The sequence below is a fragment of the Anolis carolinensis genome, chromosome 4, assembly GCF_035594765.1.
Source record: "Anolis carolinensis isolate JA03-04 chromosome 4, rAnoCar3.1.pri, whole genome shotgun sequence".
Classification (NCBI taxonomy): Eukaryota; Metazoa; Chordata; class Lepidosauria; order Squamata; family Dactyloidae; genus Anolis; species Anolis carolinensis.
The window spans coordinates 177,924,155-177,942,993 of NC_085844.1; the positions used below are offsets into that span (position 1 = coordinate 177,924,155).

Here is an 18,839-nt window from a genome sequence, read left to right on the forward strand (position 1 = left end):
AAATATGTGCTGCATTTGACATTAAAGATGTTGTTGAAAACCAGACCACTGAAACATAACCTGAAACCTACAGCTCCATAGGCACTCAGCAATGGAGTCTGCGATAAACTTTTCCCCAGTTTCAGGAGACTTCCCGATGAACTTGCCAAAGTTATACAGGCACACTTCAGGGAATGTCCCAACATTTAGTTTAAGGAAATACATAATCCCCTCACAATGCCCTGAGAGACACATAATGGATTTAAGAAGAGCCAAAGGGCTTTTCAATATTTTATTTGACTCTATGCCTGGGAACATTTATTCATCCCAATCACTAGATCAGACCACCTTCCTGGGGTCTCAATTGAGGTTGTGCCACCCCGACACCCATTGTATGGCCAACCAAAACTCATCATTCTGTTCCGGATGAACAAGGACACAGCCATCAATCCATTTACTCCAGCTCAGCCTCATTCCATTCCTCCTCCACACCTTCCATGGTCAGACCAAGACACAGCCACTAGATTTCAAATCAAGCAATGACAGTTTATTAAATTTTGTGCCACATTTGCAAACCAATCAACAGCAATGACAAATGGTGCTCCTGCTCCTATCAGTGAGTGGATTCTAGCTGGCACCGATCTGGACCAATTAGTGGCCAGTGCAGCAAAGTCTTTGTTTTGAATAGCTGTCAAAATGCTATAAATAAATCTGTATGTTTGCAATTGCACTTTTGTCCATTTTTGAAGCACAGACTCTGTTGACATCTGTTTCGGCCAAGTTGAATAAATGCCTCAGTTCTTTGCCTTCATCCCGTCTGAGTCTTATTAGGTCCTTTGGGATCTTGACACGCTGGGCCTCCAAACCCACGTTCTGAAATTACATAACGAAGGGGTCACTACATGCTGGGAAAATGCTGCGCCAAACGGGATTTTTTCATCGATGTAGACAAGCCTCTACAAGATGCCAAATATTTAAATACTGTACTGTATTTTCCTGTAATTAATCTAAGTAACTTCTCAAATGCCTTTGTGGTTATTAGTTAATGTTTATGATCCAAGTTAGTTGTGACAGAAATGTAACTGGGAAGTATTATATTAAATAGAGGACAAGAAGACAACATTACTCTAACTAAAATCATAATCTTCCACCATCTATACATTCACTAAGTTAAACCTGTTAACAAAATCAGACATTTCCTTGTCATATGGCATATCAGATAAGATTTTACCAGCAATTCCAAAAGTCAATAATTAAGTGCTTTAATGACGTTCTCTATGGGAGATACTCTAGAGCAGTGTTTCTCAAACTGTGCTCCTCCAGATGTTTTGGACTTCAGCTCCCACAATTCCTAACAGCTGGTAAACTGGGTGGGATTTCTGGAACTGAAGTCCAAAACATCTGGAGGAGCAGTTTGAAAAACACTGCTCTGGAGCTTTAATACCACAAATTAAACCATATGTTCCACATAATTCTCCTTAAACCAGTCAGATTTCTTGAAAATATGTTATGGAGCTGATAACCTCAACTGAGGCCCTGAGCTTTCAACACCTGGGAAGAGCTGTCTTTCAATATGATTTTTTACCATTACTGACATTAATGGTATTATTCCACTCAAAACAAGTGACAAAAATGATTCATATGTTTGATTGGTTTCTTCTGACATTTCTTTTTTAAAGCAGTGTAGTCTATATCTTCACAATGTTATATGAGTAAAAATAATTCATTTCAGTAAAGGTTTCACTTTCTACAGTAATTTATTAAAGGTTCTGTAACAAATATCTGAATTTGAAATAGTGCCATTAATTCTTGTGCAGATACTGTGGATGCTTGTGTTATCAGTAAATACTGTCCTGAATTATATATTATAAATTGAATTCTTTGTTCTCATTAATATTATTTAGTAGCAGCAGTTGAGGAACTTGAAATCTGATTTCTTCCATGAGCCAGATCAGTGTTTTCCTTAAATATATTCCTCTTCTAAAATAGAATATAAGTAAACAACTAACACCGAAGATAGATTTTTATTATATTTCTTATTATCTCTCCCACCCACCCCCACCCCCGCAACATTACAGGCATATTGTGGTCTAGAGACATTGCCCAGATTACAGCTGGTTGCTATTTTAAAAGAAATTCAGATGGATTTTATAACTCAATATCCAACAGTAGAAAAAAATGTGAATCTAATAAAATTCTGTTAATAGTAATAATAATCAAAAAACAAATGAATAGATGGATCGACTCTTTTAAAGTGCAACACAGAAAGAGACCAATGAGCATAACTTCATATGTGTGATAGGTTTATAATGCAATTTTCCTAATACTTCAGCACAAACTAAAATCACGAACCAGAAACGCACTTTGTACTGTGAGCTTACTGGCAACCTGAGTTTATGGTAAAGTCCTCTGATGACAAAGTACTTCAGGAAAGGGTATGGTGCTGCTTGAAATACTCTCACACTCTGCTGTGCTTCTATAGTGTGTGAGCTAAACTTTAATTCCATATACATGCCTTTTCAGATTGTGTGCCAAAGAACCTCTTATGGTTGTTTTTCTTCCTTTTTTAGCCGTAATGCAAACATTAACACCTGTGTGCCCCAAGTTAGGCACCTGAAACCATGGTTGGCAGCTAAATAAAAGCCTGATTCTTTACTGTGTTTCTTCTCAAGCAACTCCTGTAGATTTTATGGGAAGAGATATTTTCAAATTCTTCCTGTGAGCTGCAAAAAGGGATTAACTAACTTTGGGGGTCCTAGCCGAATTGGTGTCCTAATAGTTTGTCATGGTTCAAGTGAAATGTTTCTGAACTTTGTTACATACAAATACCCAGTAGATCTTTCTGACCAATCTAAGCTGGTAAAACTCTTGACTTCCCTGGGACTAGGAAATTTGGTAACTTGGCAGATGAAAACAGAGCCAACTAGTGCTAGACAGATCTTGAATTAATCTGTCGAGACTTTTCTTCTTCTTTATTATTATTATGGTAGTTTTAAAGCAGTGGTTCTCAACATGTGGGTCCCCAGATGTTTTTGCCTTTAACTCCCAGAAATCATAATAGTTAGTAAACTGGCTGGGATTTCTGGGAGTTGTAGGCCAAACAGCCGGGGGACCCACAGGTTGAGAACCACTGTTTAAAAGCATAGTGTTAGGATGCAATTATTAGCCCAGTGAAGCATGAGACTGGAGTGAAATAGCTGCATATCTTGAATGAGTTACACTTCCAGCAAACTGAAGGCTTCAGCTGTGATCCAACTAAATGCTGCTTCTCCATAGGCCAAGAAGCAATAATGAAAACTGAATCTGCATGTAATTTGGTGGACAATTTGCCTGCCAATATGTGATTGATAGAGTTCTAATGTGCCAGTTCAATTTGCATATTAATATAGAACAGATTCTTTACAAGCATCCTACAAAAAATTGCTAAACTTCCAAATATTTGATAGCAGTGAGAAGAAAAGATGCTGAGTATGTTTGAAATATATCCATTTAATTTTTTTAAAATGAATGCATGTGGTTCCTTCCATCTCTATGATTTGATATCTACCACATCTATATTCTAAATTGAAAGAACATTGATTCATGCCACATCTCTCTTCCCCACCAGAATTTGTTCTGTTTTCCATTACAGTTATATGAAAAGTAGAGTACAATGGTGCTGAAGGCTTAGGCAGTCCTCTGACTTGCCAGATGCAGAAGGCAAAAACATTTGCCCAGCAGATTTTATTACCAATAGGCTTACATAGGAAAGAAATTGTTGTGGCATGTCAAATTACCCAAAGCTCCCTTTCATATTAGTAGCACAAACCTATACACAGAGCTAAACCCACTTGAGTTCAAGAGGCAATAGAGGCGAGTGGGTAAAATAATCTCTGTTTAATTTTCAGATAAAATGATGTTACATTTACCAAAAAACAACAATGACTTCTTGCCTCATGCTATTTGAAACACTGATTTAATATTTCTGGGGATTCCCACCCAGAGATGGGACGTTAAGAAATAATGTATTAAGCAACTCTTCTTTAAAGGAGGTTGGATGTGCTCAGCATTACTGAGCGTACATATTGCAACTCTTATATCCAGTGCTTTTTGAAGGGCAAGTTTACAGTGTTTCAAGAAACCCAGGCTTAAGAACTTGCTTTCAAAAACATTTGAACCCTTCTGTCACAGTAAATATTCAGAGATATTTTCTTTGCTCTGACTCTGAACAAAAAATGTTTTGTTGCTCTGTTATCTTGACACTGCACATTTCTGTATGATGCAATAGCTAATAACCACAAATCCTGTGTGTAAAAAGAATAGGCTACTTTCAGTCCGTGGAAAGTTTGACCTCAAGGGCATAGAAACTGTTGACTCATTGTTTTTACTGCATATACCAGGGGTCCCCAAACTAAGGCCCGGGGGCCAGATGCGGCCCATCGAAGCCATTTATCCGGCCCCCACGGCACAAGGGCAGAAGTGGGTTGGGTTAAATGACCCAAGGGGTTTCTTCTTCTCTTCCAACCCTTCTTCTTCTTCTTCTTCTTCTTATTATTATTATTATTATTATTTAATTATGACACAGCAAACAAGATAGATATTCTGGATTTCGTATCACAAAATCACAAGTCGAACATTTCCCAAGTGTCTAGGACTGTGTGATGTATTATTATTATTATTATTATTATTATTATTATTATTATTATTATTATTATTATTAACATTTAGGCTGGGTGGCCATCTGTCAGGGATGCTTTGCTTGTGCATTTGGTGCCCAGAGGCAAAAGGGGGTTGGACTCAATGGCCCAAAGGATCTCTTCCAACCCTCTTTGATATTATTATTATTGTTGTTATTATTATTATTATTATTATTATTATTAATTGTTATTAATTATTATTGCTTGGTGGCCAACTATAGTCCGGCCCTCCAACGGTCTGAAGGATCGTGAACTGGCCCCCTGTTTTAAAAGTTTGGGGACCCCTGGCATATACTATTAGCCCTTTGTCAGATTTTGAGAATGACATCATCTTCACTGCTAGTTGGAGCAGGTATGGGATAAATACTGGATAAGAGAGAGCTTTCTCCTTACTGAATTTAACGTATTACAGCTCTTGTTCCATTCCTTTTAAGCTATTATTCTTATAAGTCCTACATAAGAAAACCTTGCAATCAGAAGAAAGGTTTCTGAGAGCCTTCCCCTCTTGTCTCAGGCTTCTAGGATTGTAACCCAGGATGGCATTGACTGGCCAATTGCCCCTGTGAAAAAGATTGGGATTTGGGAATTATGGGAACTGGGATGGAGGGGACCAGGTCTTTATGTTTCTCATTATTTCTTTTCCTTCTTTAATTTTGGAATATTCCCTTCATTGTGGTGGAGAAGCAACAGTGCACTCTTCCAGTGCTCTTGTTGCTTTGGTAGGACTGTTCCTTAAAATATATTCAAAGTCTAACCCGTAAAAGTTAGGACCTTGAACAAACTGACATCAGTGGGAAGACATTGCACCATGGAGCATCAACGCTTACAAAGTAAATAGGAAGCTCAAAGGTATGGTTTACCCTTCATGTAATAGTAAAGGTAAAGGTTTTCTCCTGACATTAAGTCTAGTCGTGTCCAACTCTGGGGGTTGGTGTTCATCTCCATTTCTAAGCCGAAGAGTCTGTAGACACCTCCTAAGTCATGACTGCATGGAGCACGTAACCGTCCCCCCAGAGCAGTACCTATTGATCGACTCACATTTGTATGTTTTTGAACTACTAGGTTGGCAGAAGCTGGGGCTAACAGTGGGAGCTCACCCCACTCCCCAGATTTGAACAGCCAGCCTTTCGGTCAGCAAGTTCAGCAGCTCAGTGGTTTAACCTGCTGTGCCTTATGGCATCTAAAAATTACACAAAGATAATGTTTTTTCAGGTTGCCTGGTCAAAAAATGGATCAAGACATTAAATACCAGTTTGAAGGTTATCCAAAAAAGCTGGAAGCTTTTATTTACCTTATATACTTAGGAAATACTGGGAGTCCAGTGGAATTCAGCAAGTTTAATGGTAGAGCATAGAACTGCTTGTCTTATAGTTTTATCCAGTGTATTTTGTGGTTCAGGAACTGCCTGGTTAAGAAATCACACTCAACAATGTAAACAATCATAATAGGCATGGACTGCTAGCTAAGAGTGCACTTACATTGTAGAATTAATGCAGTTTCTTTCTTTCTTTATTTACCATATTTATATCCCGCCCTTCTCACCCTGCAGGGAACTCAGAGCAGCCTTACAAAAGGCACAATTCGATGCCACATAACCAGGGCCGGTCCAACGTGGAAGCGGATTACGCTGCCGCATTGGGCGCACATCAAGGGGGGACGCTGTCAAGGCCTCGACAGCGCCCGTGTAAATTTAGCACCGGTGTTTGTCCAGGTGCTGCCGCACCGCTGCCGTTGGCCGCCATTGCTTCCTCAAGGCAATGGAGGCCCTGCGCATGCGCACTGGAGTCCCACTGCCCAAAATGGCCGATGGGACTCCTGTGCACACGCGCGGGGCTTCGATTGCTTGCACGGACACGCCAGCCACGTGTCCGCACGAGCGACTGAAGCCCCGCGCGTGTGCGCAGGAGTCCCATCGGCCATTTTGGCTGGTCCTGTGCGTGTGCGTAAGGCAGGCATGCCAGCACTGCAGCCACCCATGTGAGACAGCCGGCCCGGCGGTGCTGGGGCCTGGCTGACTGATCAGAGCAGCTCCGATCTCGCTGATTGAACCATCTCGCTTGAACTACTGCCTGCCTGCCCAGTGCCCACCTTCAGGTCAGTCAGCAGCAATGCATAAAGTATGATAAAAAAAATTAAATGTTCCCTAACTGCTCTCCTCATCACCACCATCCTGATTTACCTTGATTCAAACCGCTCCTCATAGGGCTTGTTGTCCAAACCCTTGTTTATTTTAGTCACTCTCCTCTAGACATATTCATGTTATCATTTATTATTATTATTATCAGAATTATTGTAAATTATTGTAAATAGTGCATCTGACAAAAAACCCACATTACCTGCTTTGAACTAGGAAATATGGCAGTGTGGACTCGCCCAGACAATCCAGTTCAAAGCAGGTAATGTGGGTTTTTAGTCAGATGCACAATTTACAATATTTGACTATAATTCTGATAATAATAATAATAATAATAATAATAATAATAATAATAATAATAATAATAATAATAAAATGATAACATGAATATGTCTAGAGGGGAGTGACTGGAATGATCAAGGGTTTGGAGAACAATCCCTATGAGGAGCGGTTTAAAGAGCTGGGCATGTTTAGCATGTGGAAGAGAAGGTTGAGAGGAGACATGATGGCCATGTATAATTATGTGAGAGGAAGTCATAGGAAGGAGGGAGCAAGCTTGTTGTCTTCTGCCTTGGAGACTAGAACGTGGAAGAATGGCTTCAAACAAATAATCCACATTACCTACTTTGAACTGTGATATATGGCAGTAAGGACTCAGACAATCCAGTTCAAAGCAGGTAATATGGGTTATCCTGCCTTGATATCCTGGGTTATAGAGCTGTGTGGAAGGGCCCAAATTCTTTCTCCTTCTCTGCCAAAGAATGCTAGAAAGTGTCCAGAGGAGGGCCACATCTACAGCAGGCATCTTCAGAGGTCGTGAGGTCTGTTGGAAACTAGGCAAGTGGGGTTTGTATATCTTTGTTGAGAGGTGTTAGCTGGCCCTGATTGTTTCATGTTTGGAATTCCCCTGTTTTTGAGTGTTCTTTTTTTTTTTTACTGTCCTGATTTTATTTATTTATTTATTTCCCATACTTCTGTCCCGCCCTTCTCACCCAAAGAGAACTCAGGGTGGCCTCACAACTGGCAACAATTCGATGGCCAACATACAAATTCCAATAATATTATGACAATTAAACTCAAACATTAAAACATAAACTACTAAAAACAACAATTACAATCACACAAGTTCAAAATCATAGTCCAGAATCAGTCCAGTGGTCAATACTTAAAAAGACCTCAAGTATTGCACTGCTGGAATTATTGCTCAAATGCTTGGTCCAGAACCATGCATAGCAAGGCTATTATATGCTAATCAAGATGATCAATTGCAGTTATTTATTTATTTATTTATTTGCGACATTTATATACCGCCCTTCTCACCCCGAAGGGGACTCAGGGCGGTTTACAAGTATATATACATACAATATATTATATTATACAACTATATCGCAATATTATTAGTAATATTAGTTATTCATACTTGCCCTTCATATTATCCAACATTTTTGCTTATCCAACGCTCTGCTGGCCCGTTTATGTGGTTTGGGGGGGGGGGCACCAACATTTCTGTTCGCTTACACTTGAAAATTACCTTGGGCTGGCTCTACACATAACATACATATAATGTGTTTTAAAAGTGCATTAAAACTAACAGGGTAAAAACATGCCAACATAGTTTCATGTCACTGTAACTGCCATAGTTTGATGCTAGGGAATCCTAAGAGTTGTAGTTTGGTAAGGCGCCAGCACTTTTTGGCAGAGAAAGGTAAAGATCTTGTTAAATCTACAACTTATATGATTCGCTAGCATTGAGGCATGGCAGTTAAAGTGTTGTCAAACTGTATTAATTCTACAGTGTAGATGCACCCTTGGATGTTGATTATTCTTAAAGGGACCTTTTAATGGAAATACGCTTTAAATAGATTGGATTTAAGCTGCATCATTTCATCCTGAATGATGCTATGGGTATAATTTTGTACAGTACCAATATTAAAGGTATTGGCTGATGATATAATCTTCTCTGATGTTCGGTTAAATAATGCCATAACAGTTTTGCAGTATATCATTGTGGACAGAAAAATAATCTTGGCGATGACAAAAGTCTGCAAATGTCCTAATTAAATAATAATACGTATAAGAAACTTTCTGTTTTAAAATAATAGAGACCAACTGTGCATGTGTAAATGTTAATGCAGCAGTTATGCTTCCCCATCTGAGAAGTAATGTGAAAAATATTTCAGATCAGAACAAAAATCCCCACTTACTTTAAAATATAACAACATGATTTTGCTTCCTCTTTCTTCAATGCTGAGACCTACACAACAGGCTTTGGAGAGTAGTTTCCGTCAGACGAGAAAGGGCAAGATATTATACAGTGTTTGAAAATTAGTTTTATTTACACATTGCAAACAGGTACATTAACAAAAGAAGACAGCAATAAATGTTTATATTATAGAGGCAGAAGGCAGTCATATCTCAGCTGTAAGGCTCTATGTAAAGGCTTTAATCTGATTTCTGTAAACCCTGCAAACTCCCTTTCCCCCCCATTTGGCAAACAGAAGTGTTGTTTCAGAAAGTTGTTCTATATTAGTTCAACAGCTTTCTTCCAACACAGAAGTGCTCAGGGTTTCGTTTGGGTTGTATTTCTAGCCTAAATGGCACAATCATACTACTACTTAGGACGAGAAGAATGTATCTTTGTTATAAAAGCAAATACTAGGATAGAACTAGTATTCATTCCTATCTTTTGTAGAATTCTTCTGCAACATAGCAGATTGTAAATTTATCATTCAGAAATATCAACATTTTTATCATTTATTTCTCCTTATCTTTTTATCAAGTGCATGACCTGTGAGACCTCAGTTCACAAGTATTCTCAGAACAACTAGCAACATCAGTCACAAAACCACAAAAATAGCAAAAACAACATAATAAATAATCAAAGAGCTACTTTTCAATTACTCAGATCCCTGTGAGGATAAAGCAGTTTTAAATTGGCACTTAAAAATATAATGTAGGTGCCAGGCAAGCCTTCCTCTGAAATGTGTCCTAAAAGTGGTATCATGATTTAAAAAGCCCCTTTTTCTGATCGCAACCTGAAAATAGGGACACTACTATGAGGGCCTCACATTGCAATGACAGGGTGGATGGTTTAGGCCCTATTTTTCCCTTTGGGTTTAGGAACTATTTTTTCCTTTTCTTTGCAGTGATACTATTTGTTGAGTCAGCTTATAGATGAGAAAGAGAGAGGAGGAAACTACAGAGCCATTCAAAGGATGAGTGATGGAAAAGGATTTGGCAACTGATCCAAATTCATAGATGCAAAGAGGCCTTGAATACGAATTGGTACTATGTAAAGAAAAATACATGCAGACACTTAAAATGAATGTGATGCTGCATGAAGGTATGGATGGGAATGCATGCCATACTATATCAGATTTTCCTGCGTATAGTGTCATACATTGATCAAAATATTTAGGTAGACATCCAGTTGATTTGCTGGCCTATCATGTAGGTAGGGATGCCAACTATCAAGATAGGCCTATTCACATGCATACACAAACATTATTTCCTCAAGCTTATTGTGAGATATAAATGCACTTAAAATGAACTTTTGGGGCAATGGATGTTGCATATATCAAAGAGCAGGCCTTTGAATATTACTGTGAATCTTCTGCCCAGTAAAAAATGAAACTCTGCCCAGTAATTCTGAAATTGCACTCTTGCACATATATGTGCATATGCATTCAGAACTAAGGTATAGACATGTTACCAATTTATAAATAACATGTTGTTGTATGTGCCTTCAAGTCATTTTGACTTATGTTGAACCTATTGTAGGGTTTTCTCAGCAAGGTTTGTTCAGAAGGGATTTGCCATCTCCTTTCTCAGACACTGAGACTATTACTTGCCCAAGGTCACCCAATAGGTTTGCATGGCTGTGTGGGGAACTGAATGTGGTTTCCAGAGTCCTGGTCCAACACTCAAACCACTACACCATGCTGGTTCTTAAATAACACGCATTAGCACAAGTACCAATCTATGGATTGCATTTGTGTGACAGGTATGTGTGTAGGAGGACAAAATTATAGCTATCGCATTAAATGGTCTCCAGTCCTTAAAGCTCATATCACAACAATCAATTTTGTGGGATAACAGAAACAATTAAGCATTTTATAGTAATATAATACAGCACTGCAAAGCTGTGTACGTTCTAGGCAATGGAATCCATTTTAATGCACATTTTTAAAATGACTTTCCAAACTGGGATGGATATATAACTTGAGTATCCTTTTTCTGAATGCTTGGAATCAGAAGTCGAGTACCAGAGCTTTCATATTTTGGAATAACTGTAATATTTGCATTTTCATATACACACATAATGGGATATCTTGGAGATGGGGATCCAAGTCTAAACATGAAATTAATATGAGTCCCCTTGGGGAGATAGGGCAGAATACAAATAAAGTTTATTATTATTATTATTATTATTATTATTATTATTATTATTATTATTATATTATATTACTATATAATATATGATTCACATATAATATTTTAAATAATGTTATGCATGAAACAAAGTTTATGTACATTAAACCATCAAAAAGCAAAGGGATCACTGTTTCAGTTACTTGTGAATGATTTTGGAGTATTTTCGAGGAGAGAAGCTCAACCTGCACTGTATATATGCGGAAATGGCAACAGTACTTCTATTTCTCCTTCTATGTGCACATTAAAATTAAAGGCTTCTCCTTTTTGCCTCTAAAGAACATAAATTAAAGTAAATTAATAGATCTAATTGCCTGCCTTCTAATTTCTTTACTCTCTCAATATCCAGTCCCTATGGCCAATTAACTGGAGGCAGGCCCCATTTATTTTAAAGAGAATTGCTTTTAAAACAGAAATGCTTAAAACTGCAGCCAAAATTAGAATGTTCATAGCACCCAAACACTGTTCACCTTTCTCCATTTTTACTGACGGTACTATGAAATAAATACAGGCTTCAAGTGCCATATGCATACACTGAAAGATTCCAGGAATCTGAATCTCTAATATGCCTTATACTTTAATTTGCTATGATTGGTTGTTGTCAGAAGACTGGAATAAGAAGAACTGAGGAATCCAAAAATACAATTGATTAATTGGGGGAGTTTTAAGTAATGGCTTGATCACTCTGCTTTTCATTCTTCCATTGGAAACTTAGAAATCATCCTGGTGCAGCAGCATCCAAAAATAGAAATACTGTAACAGTTTGCTTGAATATATTGCCAAGATGCACTTTCCATTATAATTGTAGGTTAAAGTTGTAATCATACAAAATAATGCTGCATCATTTTTGTATTAACTCATGTGCCAAAGAAAATGTCCTTGGCAAGGACGTAATCTGGGCCTAAATGCCATGTTTATGTCATTTAGAATTAGAAGCAAGTACTATACTGCAAGGCCTGAAATGGTAGTTCTTACTAAAATGCTCTAGTAAAATGGCGCCCAAAAGGGTTGCACTGTCACTTCGCTACAGCAAAAACTAAAAAAAAATCCCTGTGCACCTTACAGATGAATAGGTTTATTATTACATTAACTTATATATAAGAAATACTATCCAGAATTTTGGTACATATAAAATAAAGATGCTTTGGTGTAGAATTATAAACAGTGAAGGACATATAGAAATTAAAAAGAGAAGTATTTACAGCAACAGTGGCAATGAGACTTACAATGGGCAATATTTGTGAATGACTAGTGTTGTTAATAATACAACATTTTAATGTGGACCATTCTCAAAAGTTGCTGATAACACCAGCATCTATTAACTGCATTTGTTTTGATTTTTGGAAACAGGGGCAAGGCAATTTCTATTATATATTATACTGTGTGATCCTCTAAACTTTAAAATTGGCTTCCTAAATAGCTGCCTGCTTTATTATCTTAAAGGCATCATTTTATCTGTAAAATTCTCTAGATATCAATAAATTAGTGCAGAAAACTGTAAACATAGTTAACATAAGTTAGCCTTCTCAAATTCAGACTGGTCTCCTATGTTTTAATCTCTTGGGGGAAAATATTCGCTATAAATAAAGCAACTGAGTGATTAATTATAGTGAAGATAATTACAGATTGCAAACTGTTGATTTTGAAGAGTGAGTTGATTTCTCCACCCCTCAAAGTAGTTACATATTTGACATCTTCCTTTATTGTCCATATTATAGCAATAAAATAGAACAACAATATTTTGCTGTGCTAGAGAAGATAGCAAAAACTATCCCCCTTTACAATTTCCTTGGATACAAGTTAAATATAAGCAGGATTCCAAAATTGGGCTTTCAGACTGTCTCTAATTTTTAATATGGCTGATTCACAGAAACAAGTAAATAGGAGAGCAAAATATGTTGAGTGGATTGCCCTTCTTCCCTGGTATTCTTTATAGCATTCACTATTTTCCTCCAAGAGAAAAGTTTTGCAATAGTTACTAGTTTGTGCTTGAAAAGGGGATCAGAACTTTTAATTAAGATAAAGCATAGCTTACATTTCAGAGGATTTTGTTAGGAGTAACCTTCTGACATTGGTCTCTTTCCAGGCTCAAAACCATGAAGGGATATAAACTGCTGCCTGTGGCAATTTTCTGCTTGTTGACATTTTCCATTGACTTTCAAAGATGATGCAAAATTTAAACTTTTCGGTAGTTGTTTAGGTGCCTGATTTGGGTCATCGCATAGGTTTATTCATGCAACTCAAACTTGCCAGACCTTAGAATATTCTTTCTAGCTATTTAGAATAGAAGGTTAGTTTTTGAGCTAACCTCTTTCTTTTCATACCCCACCTATCTTCTAAAATCAGAATCCTGAAATTTTGGGGAGGGGACTGGAAAAACAACCAGTTGTTTCCAACATTTCAAATGAGAGACCACATCCCTATTTAGGAGAAAGACAAGATTCTGGACAAAACCTGACACTGTGGAGTTAACCTTGGGTGCATCTACGCTGTCCAATAAATGCAGTTTGACACTGCTTGAACTGCCATGTCTCAATGTTATAGAGCTGTACTTTGGTGAGGCCTCAGCACTCTTTGACAGGGGAGGCAAAAAAGCTTGTAAAATGACAACAGCCATGATTCATAGAGTCATAGAGTTGGAAGAGACCCTGAGAGCCAGTCTGACCTCCTGCCATGCAGGAAAAGGCAACCAAAGCACTCCCTACAGATGAGCATCTAGCCCCTGCTTCAAAACCCCCAGAGAAGGAGATTCCACCAACTTTGAGGCAGCACATTCCTCTGCCCAACAGCTCTTACCTTTTGGAAGTTCTTCCTAATGATTAGGTGGAATCTGTTTTCTGCAACTTGAACCCATTGGAATCTATTTTCCTGCAACTTGAACCCATTGGAATCTATTTTCCTGCAACTTGAACCCATTGGAATCTATTTTCCTGCAACTTGAACCCACTGGAATCTATTTTCTTGCAACTTGAACCCACTGGAATCTATTTTCCTGCAACTTGAACCCACTGGAATCTATTTTCCTGCAACTTGAACCCACTGGAATCTATTTTCCTGCAACTTGAACCTACTAGAATCTATTTTCCTGCAACTTGAACCCACTGGAATCTATATTCCTGCAACTTGAACCCACTGGAATCTATTTTCCTGAAACTTGAACCCACTGGAATCTATTTTCCTGCAACTTGAACCCATTGGAATCTATTTTCCTGCAACTTGAACTCATTGGGATCTATTTTCCTGCAAGGTTGCCCCTTCCTCAATGTGACATCCTTTCAAATATTGCAAGGTGGTTATCATGTCACCTCTCGGACTTCTTTTCTCCAAGTTAAACATACTCAGCTGTCTTAAGCCGCCATAGTAGTGAAAGTAGTGTCCAATTGGATGCATTGGACAGTGTAGATGCATCTTTGGTTTCCACTGACAGCTGCTTAGGTTTCATGGGGGAAATGAAGGAAAACAGGGCCATTTTAACACAGAATAAGCAAAGGGAGGAAGAAGATAGCGAGGAGAACCGAGTGAGGAGCCTACCTGGAGCCCTGATGCGCAAGCTGCCTTTGGCTCTTTGGCGAAGGGAGGCTTTTCCAGGAAGAAAGGCAAGAGCTTGCCAGGAGCGCGCAAAGGCGCAGTCGCCGCCGCCGCCGCCTTTTCCCCTCCGGCATCCTCTCCGAGGAAAGAAAACGGCGAAGGGATGGAGTATTTCTCCTTAGGAGCGTTTCCGGCATTTTTGACCGAGCTGGGGGGAGGTTTCGAGGGGGATCGGGGTCTTTCTGGAAGAAGAGGAGGAGGAAGCAGCAGCAGTAGCAGTATCCCGGTGGGCGAGGGCGCGTCCTTTGGGGTCTCTCTCTCTCAATCTCTCTCTCTCTCTTGTCCGGCGCCAGAAGGGGCTTCGACCTGAAAGGCCTCGGAGGAAACGCAGTAAACAACAAACCAGACTGTTGGGGAAGGCGCGGAAATTTAAAAATGTTTGGACAGGAAGAGATGTGGAAAAAGAAACCGTAAAGGGGAGGGACGGCGCGTAACGGGGATGGAGCGGGCGCGGGGAGAAGAGACCTAACGGTTTTGAATCTGCGGCCTCTTCCCTCCCCTTCGGACCCTTGGACTCCTTCCTGGCCTCCTTCTCCCGCCGCCGCCTCCTTTCCTCCTCGGTCCGGATCCCGGGCTTGAACGCGGGCTGAGAAACGCGAGGGTGAAGCGCTCAGCAAAGGATCGCCTCCGGCATTTTGGGGGCCAGTTTTGCGCCTTGGCTTCGAAGTCGTGGAACCCCATTCCCTTTTCTCCAGCTTGTCAGGAACCTTCTGGACTTCTTCTTGCAGGCTGTTGTTCGCTGGGCACAAACCTCATGCACATGGAGCCAGTGCGGATGGGCTACTAAATACTCTGCTTCTGGTTTCCCCAACTTACTATCTTTTGGAGTTAGCATCAGTGGAAAACGGCTGCCGATCCAGTCAGCTTCGCCAAGCCCTTAACGCAGCCGAGACTGATTCTATACTGACCATATAATACAGCTTGAACTTCATTGAACTGCATTATATTGTAGACTATATAATGCCGGTCAGATTGTACTATCTGGTTCTATACTGACCACATGATACAGTTCAGCCTGCATCACATTGTTAGTACAGAACCAGCCTAACTTTAGTCTCCTTGGAATAAATGCCAATTGTGTTGTCGAAGGCTTTCATAGCCGGAATCACTGGGTTGCTGTGAGTTTTTCGGGCTGTATGTCCATGTTCCGGAAGCATTCTTCCCTGACGTTTGGCCTGCATTTGTCGCAGGCATCCTCAGAAGTTGTGCGGTCTGTTGGAAACTAGTCAAGTGGAGTTTATATATCTGTGGAAGGTCCAGGGTGTCTTGTCTGTTTGAGACAAGTGTGAATGTTCTGGAACATGGATGTATCGCCATATTCCAGAAGCATTTTCTCCTGACGTTTCGCCTGCACCAATGGCAGGCAGCCTCAGAGGTTGTGAGGTATTCCAGACATGACTCAATCAGGGCCAAATGACACCTCGCAACAAAGGATTTCCCTAGGCAGTAAACACCCAGACCTTGAAACTGAAAGGCAATATAAAAGGTAAAGGTTTCCCCTGACGTTAAGTCCAGTCATGTCTGACTCTGGGGGTTGGTGCTCATCTCCATTTCTAAGCCGAAGGGCCGGCGTTGTCCGTAGACACCTCCAAGGTCATGTAGCAATATATTCAATGCTAATCAAGGTAGCCAATTGAAACATTCACACCTGCCTCAAACAGACGAGAGTTCTTTCTCCCACCCTGGACTTTATTCCACAGATATATAAACCCCACTTGCTTAGTTTCCAACAGGCATCCCAACCTCTGAGGATGCTTGCCATAGATGCAGGCGAAACGTCAGGAGAAAATGCTTCTGGAACATGGCCATAGAGCCCAGAAAACACTCAGCAACCCAAATGCCAGTTGCTCCTAGGCTGGAAGTCAGTAGAACTTGACCCCAAGTGAAAATGATTCAGGAGGGCGAAATCGCAGGACTGGCAAAGGTGGTGGTTTTCTTTAAAAGCAACCGGTACCGAGATCCTGAACCCCCTTTCATTTCCTGGAGATGAGAACCACAGCGGATTCAAGCTCATCTGGGGCATCAAGCAGTCAACTCCGCTTTATTTTCCAAAAACATACTAGGCTATCTCCCGGGCATTAACCCCGAGATATCTAGATGCTCCTGCCAAAAGTTCCAGCCAGCAAAAGGAAAGTCTTTGGGAGGCTACAATTCAAAGAGAAGAAAAGCGATAATTAATGCGACTTCAGTATTCATCTTTTCTGGCCATGGGTTGCTGTGGATTTTTCGGGCTGTATGGCCATGTTCCAGAAGCATTCTTTCCTGATGTTTCGCCTGCATCAATGGCAGGGATCCTCAGAGATAATGAGGTCTGTTGGAAACTAGTCAAGTGGGGTTTATATATCTGTGGAATGTCCAGGGTGGGAGAAATAACTCTTGTCTGTTTGAGGCAGGTGTGACTGTTGCAATTGGCCACCCTGATTAGCATTGAATAGCCTTGCAGCTTCAAGGTCTGGTTGCTTACTGCCTGGGGAATCCTTTGTTGGGAAGTGTTAGCTGACTGATTGATTCATGTCTGACATTCCTCTGTTTTCTGAGTGGTTTTCTTTATTTACTGCCCTGATTTTAGAGTTTTTTAAATACTGTATAAACCCCACTTGCCTAGTTTCCAACAGACCTCACAACCTCTGAGGATGCCTGCCATAGATGCAGGCGAAATGTCAGTTGAGAATGCTTCTGGAACATGGACATACAGCTCGAAAAAACTCACAGCAACCCAGTGATTCTGGCCATGAGAGCCTTCGACAACACATTAAACATCTTTCCCTGGTAATGATGAGTGGAAATGATAATACTGGGGAGCATCTTCTAAGATCAGTGCCACTTGCCCTTTTGCAGAGTCCAAACATCATTACAGTAAACTTCTCTGTCCTTTCTCTCTCTCTCTCTCTCTCTCTCTCTCTCTCTCTCTCTCTCTCTCTCTCTCTCTCTCTCTCTCTCTCAGACTGAACCTACACTGCTATAATAATGCAGTTCGAACTACATTATATGGTCAATATTGACCCATATAATGAAGTTAAATGCAGTTCGGATATTGCATGGCGGTGCAGATCCAGCCTCGCAAACAACCCTTAGCACTTGTGGTGCCAGAACAATATGCAGGGCTGACATCGACTACTCTCCGTTTTTGAGACTGGCTGTCTCACTCTATCCTAAACTTGCTCTCATACATGTAATGCCCAGTAACAGTATAACGCTGTTCCCTCTTCCAGGTAATATTTAAGAGAAGCAACAATAATATTACTTGATTTTAAGTTCGTACACTCTTAATAAGGTTTCTTATTAAGTAGAAATAAAAATAGTTTAAAGAAACCTGTTTTGTTTCTTAAGAAATGAATGTTCCTGTTCTTTTGGCCTTACACATGGAAAACCATAAGTCTAATTTCTGAAACCACACTGAGTTCCTACCGTTTCTTCTGTGTTAACAGATCCAAAGGATTGGGTTCTCTTTTGTTTTGCCTTGGAGTCTATTAGCCAGCTCCAATCCTCTCACCTGCTAAAACTTCTCAGTTTTCAAAGCCAGTTTAGAACAGGACTAGCCTAGCCTTTTCTAAAAAGGTTCAAGGATTCTGAGAGCTTGGCAAAGATGAGGTGGGTTGTTTGTGAAATTTGCTTTTTAAGATGCAGGCTTTGTTTTTACTAGGAAGGAAACCGTTAAGAAAGGGAGATGAGTGGGTTAAACCCTGGCTTGCAGACAAAGTCGTTGTTTTTATTAGCAGTGGAACGGGCTGTTTTTTAATTGACCCTTTCGAAACTTCAGCTTCGAAGTTGGTGCAGTTTTAGTCAAGAGCAAACCTTTCCTGTTATTCAGAACCTCTCCTTTTAGAAGTGGGGAAGGGGGGGAATTAAAGCTCCCCGCTTTCAGCCGAGTTTTGCGGGCAGTGAAGACGGTAAGATGGCGTGTTTATCCCCTTGAACGTTATGAGTCCAAACTAAAATGAAACTCCACCAGGCTTGTAGTCTTCACATCCTCCGTTGTGTACCATCTTTCAAGCCTCTCGCTTGTCACATACCCTCTAAAAAGCTGATTT

General features: G+C 40.0%; 1 long non-coding RNA gene across 1 annotated transcript; it reads right to left on the bottom strand.

Annotated features, from left to right (window-relative positions):
- Positions 1 to 504: 504 nt before the first annotated feature.
- On the bottom strand, positions 505 to 18,794 carry LOC103278697 (uncharacterized). The gene is made up of 3 exons (XR_010005809.1): positions 18,758 to 18,794; positions 14,752 to 15,559; positions 505 to 852 (listed from the first exon to the last, which is right to left on the bottom strand). It is a non-coding gene; the product is annotated as an uncharacterized LOC103278697 (long non-coding RNA).
- Positions 18,795 to 18,839: the final 45 nt, after the last annotated feature.